Genomic DNA, 8,505 nt, shown 5'->3' on the forward strand with positions numbered 1-8,505 from the left:
AGAAAAACAAAAGCATTTCCGCTTCAAGATTCTTAATTGTCATAACAGACTTTAATTTGTGGTCGCCCCATGATCGGAAGGTCGGCGGTTCGAATCCACTTAACGGCTACCCTGAGGTACCCCTGAGCAAGGTACCGTCCCTACACACTGCTCCCCGGGTGCCTGCTTAGTGGGCTGCCCACTGCTTCACTGAGTGAATGGGTCAAATGCAGAGAAAAACAAGTAATTTCCCCATGGGGATCAATAAAGTATCCATTATTATTATTATTATTATTATTATTATTATTATTAATTTAATGCATGTGTAAAACAAATGCAGAGAAATCAATTATTTTTCTCCAGTAATTAAATAGATTCAACGTCTTTCTTCAACAGAATTGCAGACTGCACAGATCGTACCTTCCCAAAGAAAAAAAAATACTATAACTTACTAGGGTATGTACTAGACTTAATATTTACTACATACAATAATGGATTTCTATACATTTTACATCAGATAAAAACTTTGGTTGTAAGATTCAGATAATTATTTATTAAAAGCGAGACATTTTAAATGAGAATAAGAAAGAAAAGTATTTCTTTGTGCCCACCTCTCCCTGTTAATGCCCTACCTGCCCCCCCCCTGGCAAAACTTTGCTAGACCCGCCCCTGCACAGTTACCAGCTGTCAGCTACTTAGAAAAGGATCCTGGTGTTATTTGTCTCTCGGAAACAGTTCATAACTTCCCTTCAACTCATTCATGCCACCTAAAAGGTAAACCTGTTTCTCCGTCACAGCTCTGATGGTTCAGTAAGGACATCTCCTGGTTTCATCTTCATGTTTCCCTCTCAGCAGATAATCAAACCGATATCATGACCAGCAGCTTTTACAGCTGTGGCTCCAGCAAACATCAGTTGATACGAGAAAGTAATATTAAATCAATTCTAACAACAGCTGATCAAGCTTAAACGTGCTGCTGTTGTTTTGCGTGACCTCTGCTGGTTTCATCTTTCTGGCAGCAGAAGATGAAGAGAAAAGCTGATCAGCTGATCTTTGATCAGTTTCATGATTGAATTAGCAACTTTCTAATGGAAGTACGGGACAAACCACATTCCTTTTCACCTCAACTTTAAAGTTCAGCCTCCTCGGCTGCAGCCCAGAGTCGATCATGACCAACTGGCCAATCCACCACCATTCATCTGTACTGTTAAAAAAAGAAATAAAACCTCATCGGCCCATAAAAACAAAAAATCACGAGCGACCCACAGGGCAAATGCCTGGTATGCCCGATGGCCAATCCAGCTGTGGTTGCCAGCAGGAGAGCTTACAAAGCAAAATGGTCACCAGTTCGGAGGTGCTTCAGATCACCAGTTTCTCTTTGTGTAATTGTTGCAGTAGTTCTTCTCCCTTTTTCCTGATGGCACAGCAAAGGCTATGAAAGACAGCAAGCATGATCGATCAGGCAGCAACACGTAGTCAGTCATGTCCCTCAGTAATGAAAAGACAGGATTTTGACTTTATAATCACCTAATCCAAACCTATTATGTAGTCCGAAGCCATCATTATACAACTGTAAGGTGCTTTGCATAAATTATTCATTATTCAACTTTTAGCTTTTTACAAACTGGAGATATTGCATTACATGCACACATACAGAAATAATGTGTCTTCTAAAATGTGTGTCTTGAATGCTGTACAGTGTTTGACAGTCACAGTGGGTACAGTTTGCCCTTAAAACAGCTGTCATTACAGAACAGAGTAGAAAGGAATGCAATTAGACACGTCAGCTCTGCGATCCATCACTGGCTATTATGGCCTCCGCAAGGTGAGGAAAGGAGATAATGCATAGATACTGCAAGGAACACGCACACACACACACACTGCCATAAGTGGTCCTCTGTGTCCGACAGCTTTGTGACAGAAAATGAAAACACAGATGTGCTTATAGGCAGGAAAACAAGTAATCAAGTCTGCTTATACTCACCAACACTGTCCAACTATCCAACACTGGGGAAACCAGCTCTCTCTTTTTTGGCTAGCATAAAGTCTCAACCAGCTAATGTGGCGCCGTTTGAGGAGGGAGTTTGCTCAAAAATTTGGATACGTGGAAAAACTTAAATAATACCATTGGGAAAAAGTCCGAGCACCATTATGTCCAACAAGAGAAATTAAACTATATGAATATATGTTCAACCAACAGTTCAAACATCTACTGTTTGAATTTTACAGGAGATTTATACTTCAGAAATATCCTGATTTAGGAGTAAGTGGGAGGTCAGATTCAAATTCCCCCCCCCCCCCCCCCCCCCCCCCCCCCAGTACCTCTAACAAGTATCACTCTGCGCCATCGTCCCATTTGATAACTTGTAATAGTGGATGAGGCCTAGCAGATGCACATCGACTCTAGCTGCCTGGGATAGGACACCTGACAACTGATGCAGTCATGCCCTGTATCCAGGCCTATAAACAAAAGAAACTTGACCTTTTGATTTTTAATGTGCACAGACTATCCACAGCTGACTAGATATTATAGCTCACTACTGTGGTTTTATGCTGTCTCTTCTCTGTCATCATGACATCAGACTGACTCCATAATGCTGACAGAACCCTGATCCCAGGGTTCTGTCAGAGTGTTAACATCTGTTCCAGGGCTCCTTGCGCTTCCTGTCACCCTGCATAGTCATAAAGAGGTCCAAGATCAATCCAAACCAGGTCTTAATTGACCCAGTACTCTCGACACTTGGCCATTGCTTCAAATTGTATGTAATAAGTCGAGCAAAGAAGAATGAAAGGAAAAATAAAGAATGCAGGGGGCTGAGAGAGGCCTAATAGAGGGCTGCAGTACCTCCTGGACTTTTATAAACCGACAGTTAGCAGAGCCCACCACATCTTCAAACACACAGCCTTAGTGTGATGAGTTCCCCGAAGAGGTCTGCGGCTACTCTGCCTTGAAAGCACCCAGATTTTTGCCGGTGTGTGCACTTTTAATTGCACTCCCATTGCTTGCCCCCCAGCCCCTCAAATCTTTCTTTCTCTCTCACATACACACTTTCTGCCCCTTGCTCACCCTTTCCTCACAAGGCCCCCAACTGCTCACTCTTCCCCCTTGTCTCTTTCCCATTCTGTCGTTTTAGCCCTTTTTCTATATCTGTCCATTCTTCAAAGGGGGAACTTCATTCACTTTATTTTAATTTCATAGAGAAACCCTAAGGGGATGAGTGAGAGATGGCAGCGTGAGAGAGAGGGAGAAATAAGACACTGCTTTATTTTAGTGATGGCTCTGTAGTATTGGGGCAAAGCCTTTGATGGTTGGTTACTGGCCAGCCATGAACACAGCCTAATAAACAAATGAATAACCCTAACAGAATGGTGTTGCTAGCTGATGTCTCAGAAGTAAGGCCCTGACTCTCTGCCATTTGGTCTTATTTACTTGGCCTTGGCCTCATTTCTTTTATTTCTGATAACACTGAACCAAAGCAACTGATCAGAGATCTGCTAATAAGGTTGGGAAAGCAAAACCTTCTAGTCGTCCTACAATCAAATCTTACCATCACTTTGAAACCCCTATTTAAATAAAAGAGGACAGGTCATTAATCTTACCAGGCCTGTGGTCCTTTTCCAAGTCTTCATTCCATATTTAGTGATGACTCAAACAAAATTCCGTGACCATGAAGTTACATACAGGTGACGTCCGTGGAGCATGCGAGAGCAATGGAAAAGGAGAGCGTAACATTGCATTTGTAGAGGGATTATGAAATGGATATAATTATTTGTTTGAAGATTAAAAGATTGGGTCTTATTTTGTTGTTGTTTTTTTAAAAATATAGTTTTTTGTTGTTGTTTTTTTAAAATGTACATTATTCAACACTGCTGTAAACGTACCAGACATATATAAAAACAAAACAGTATTGTAATTACAATAAGTGTTATTCAAAAATGTTGAAACATTAAAAACTTAGATGTTGAGTTTCATTCACATTTTGTAAATTAGGTGATAGGCCACATATAGACATATATACATACATACACGTGTGCTACAGTCATTGTGTTAGGAGATTTCAATGTTCAAAATGTGTGTAAAATCATTGGTCAAATCTGCTAAAACCTCTTAAAAAGTTGAGCCTTTTCACCCTAAAACAGCTCTAAAAGTGAATAAAAACTTTAAACAGCACTTAATTTATTTAGTATAAAACTTATATTCTTGTCTTTACTACTATAACAAATAGATATGCCTGCCATTAAAAAGTTGAAACTGTTGTGAACCTCTACTGCATGCATACATATTTACAATAACACAACTCACATATGTGTTTTTTGGTTTGGCTGTTAAATTGGTGTTTTTAGCACAGCCCTCCACCTTTCTCATTACAGGATTCTTATTTCTATTTCTATTCAGGACTTGAGTGTCATACCTACTTTTTATATTGTCTCTGATGCAACAATGAAAATACACAAGGTTGGAGATGCCAGTATAATTTAACAGTTGGCATGACTTTGTAGTACTACCTTTGATATCCTTTCAAAGTAGCATACATAGAAAGACACTTATTGTTGTGGATTTCCAGCTTTGAATTTGCTGAACTGAGATAAAGTGCAGTCTCTCTTTTCACTAAAAGGACTGAAAAGGTAGAAATAGTCAGCAGTACAAATTGATTTAACAAGCATGTGCCCAAAGAAGGACAATATATTTAAGAAGCAAGTGTGCATTTTTTGTATTACATTTATTACAAAGTAAGGAACTATTGGTATCCTAACCCTCCGAGACCCTGCACGCTCATATCAGGACATCTAAAACACAGAACTATTGAGCTGTTGGTGAACTGCCAGTGACATGCAACAGGCCAGTCTTTTCCCTTTCTCCTAGAAACTTCCTCTAACAAAGGCGCATCAGAGGTATTCCTTTCTCTGTCTGAGTATATACCTGCCTCCATCCCCACTGTTTGCTTTTGTTAACCAGAACTTGGATAAAAAAGATCTTCCACCAGTGTGTTCCTTCTCCAGGTCTTACTGCAGCATCTGTGTTCGAGGACATGTAAAATGGTCCCTTGTTAAACTCACAGCAGGGGTTTTCTGACTCTGGACAATTGGACATGTCTTGTCTGGCCAAACTACTAATATCGAGTTGAGCGTGCAAACGTTCACCCCACTGACTGGCCAGGAGGCTAGGCCGGGAGTAACTAAAAGTCACTACTTAGCAAAAGTAAGTAAATACAGGAAGAAGGTGCTGTGTGAGAAAACAGAAAATTTACGTTCACTCCTAGTTGCTAGAAAGACCTTTGCACATCTGTAGTAAATTCCCATATTGCGAATATGAAGCATACATGGCTACGGGACTTTTTTTTAAGATCAAACTTGTAATGTACGCTTGGTGCTTGATTCAATTGCGGGTCAGATCACTTTCAGAACATAAAAAAACTGCTCTGGAGTTTGTTTGGAACCATACAGAGACCACCTCCTCCACAGGGTCTCAGTGAGGTTTGTTTTATTCAGTTTCTTTACGTTAAATTTTATTAAAACTGTGCAAAGTTACAGTTACCTTATGGCACTTTATACTGTAAGGTAAAAACCCTACAATTATAATGAGAAAACCCCAACAATCAGCTGACCCCCTATGAGCAAGCACTTTGTGACAGTGGGAAGGAAAAACTTCTTTTTAACAGGAAGGAACCTCTGGCAGAACCAGGCTCAGGGAGGGGCAGGGGTACTGGTTGTGGGTGAGGGGAGGGAGACAGGAAATGTACAGTACACTATTTGAAATGTTGTTTGTATTAGGTATTGTAACAGTAAAGTTGTTCTTTATGCTTGAAGTGTTGGTTTAACCTCTTCCCACATGCAATTTTACACCATTATCATGCACACAAAGGTTAAGGTATGGAATGAGTGTGTTGTTTGTGGATTGAAATGCAAAAACACTTGTAGTGACAAAATACAAAATCAGTTATGTTGCTCTTTTAATACTTTTTTCCACACCAGGCTATTAAATAGTATTACTGCATGCTCGTTTGCCTAGCTGGCATGGCTACTTCGCTAAGGTGATGTCGCTCTGGACACGCAGGTATTTGTGGGCACAACTCCGTTTCACTGGTTCCTGAAGCAAGCCTTGTATCTCTAAAAGGTCATCTTTTTAGAACAAACAGAAGTGACTCTGTTCACAGCTCAACTTCCATGTAATTTTGAGCTTATCCAATGTAATTTGAAAGGTTTTCATAAGCCTGAAGGGTTGTAGGCCTTTCTCTGTCCGTCCCCTTTCATGCGAGTTGAAACTTGTCCATGAAGTTTTCACACACGTCAACAGCTACTGTATGCGCATTTGAGTATTGTAAATGTATGTCTCTCTGAGGGCTTGTAATCATAGATCAGTGTGTGTGCATGTGTGTGTGTGAGCACGTCAGCATGCAGGTTTACAGGCTGTGTGAAAGATGAGCCCTGACGATGGGCCGTCCACCTTGCCCTTTGGCTATTTCTGTACCATGCCTTCCCCGGCGTCGGTTGCGTAATGATCTGGGAGATAGAGATTGCTCTTTGTTTGTTGTCTCTCTCAGCCATAACTGGGCCTTGGTGCCAGAAGGTCAAGTGTACAGAATAAGAACAGGCTTACACAACACAGAAAACACAGACACACCTTTGATGTGAAAAAAGGGATGTGTGTGTGTCTCTTTCTCTCAGATGGAGGGCGGTGATTGATTTCAGACAACAGAAATCTAGCTGCGTAGAAGTGGACCTGCAGTGTACCATTTCAACAGCAAGCAGTTTCCACATATTTATGTGGTTCTAAACAAGTGTTGTCTTAAAGATTATTTTAGTAATAATAAGAAAGTAAGAAAGTTTAGCACTAGCAGATCACTGAAGAAACTCTAAAGGGACTGTTAAAAGGGACCTATTACACTAATTTCTGGCTTCATACTGGACCGTGTTGCAGCTCCTAAGTAAATTTTCTGTCTAAAACAAGCTCCCCTCCCATTAGACGACTCTGTTGCTGAATGCTCCACCTTGCAAAGAGAGGGTTTGAACAACAGGGTGTTAGTGGGACTGTGCACAAGATGGGTTTCAGGCTACTGTGTCACATAGTGCCATCTTTATCTTATGATGAAGATGCATTTTGTTAAAAGGTGAATGCGCTGTTGTTCATGTGTTTCTGTTACATTTTTCTAGTCTTACTTACCAAAGTGCTTTTACACTACCAGCCACTTTGTCTTATGCTGTTATTATTTACCTTGTAAGTGGGTAGTCTTTAGAAATTAAGGGGAATTATGGAGTTCTTCAGGGTTATGGTTTAAGACCAATTCTATTTAGATTAATCATGCCTTTCTTAGTATAATATTATTAGAAGGGGTAGGACACATTTTTATTGCTATGCAGATGATACCCAACTTTATCTATCCATGAAGCCGCATGACACACACCAGTGAATTAAACTGCAGGAATGTCTTCAAGACAAAGACCTGGATGACCTCAAAAAACTACAATTATAGTATTCAAACTTAAAAATCTTAGAAACACGTTCTCTAAAGAGATACAGTGGCTTGCAAAACTATTCGGCCCCCTTGAACTTTCCCACATTTTGTCACATTACAGCCACAAACATGAATCAATTTTATTGGAATTCCACGTGAAAGACCAACACAAAGTGGTGTACACGTGAGAAGTGGAACGAAAATCATACATGATTCCAAACATTTTTTACAAATAAATAACTGAAAAGTGGGGTGTGCGTAATTATTCAGCCCCCTTTGGTCTGAGTGCAGTCAGTTGCCCATAGACATTGCCTGATGAGTGCTAATGACTAAATAGAGTGCTCCTGTCTGTAATCTAATGTCAGTACAGCTGCTCTGTGACGACCTCAGAGGTTGTCTAAGAGAATATTGGGAGCAACAACACCATGAAGTCCAAAGAACACACCAGACAGGTCAGGGATAAAGTTATTGAGAAATTTAAAGCAGGCTTAGGCTGCAAAAAGATTTCCCAAGCCTTGAACATCCCACGGAGCACTGTTCAAGCGAGCATTCAGAAATGGAAGGAGTATGGCACAACTGTAAACCTACCAAGACAAGGCCGTCCACCTAAACTCACAGGCCGAACAAGGAGAGCGCTGATCAGAAATGCAGCCAAGAGGCCCATGGTGACTCTGGATGAGCTGCAGAGATCTACAGCTCAGGTGGGGGAATCTGTCCATAGGACAACTATTAGTCGTGCTCTGCACAAAGTTGGCCTTTATGGAAGAGTGGCAAGAAGAAAGCCATTGTTAACAGAAAACCATAAGAAGTCCCATTTGCAGTTTGCCACAAGCCATGTGGGGGACACAGCAACCATGTGGAAGAAGGTGCTCTGGTCTTTTTGGCCAAAATGCAAAACGCTATGTGTGGCAGAAAACTAACACTGCACATCACTCTGAACACACCCCCACTGTCAAATATGGTGGTGGCAGCATCATGCTCTGGGGGTGCTTCTCTTCAGCAGGGACAGGGAAGCTGGTCAGAGTTGATGGGAAGATGGATGGAGCCAAATACAGAGCAATCTTGGAAGAAA

This window comes from Aulonocara sp. 'chitande type north' Nkhata Bay, linkage group LG13 (assembly GCF_057382095.1).
Source record: "Aulonocara sp. 'chitande type north' Nkhata Bay isolate Kocher_YH1m ecotype deep benthic linkage group LG13, A_spYH_male_GT1.1, whole genome shotgun sequence".
NCBI lineage: Eukaryota > Metazoa > Chordata > Actinopteri > Cichliformes > Cichlidae > Aulonocara > Aulonocara sp. 'chitande type north' Nkhata Bay.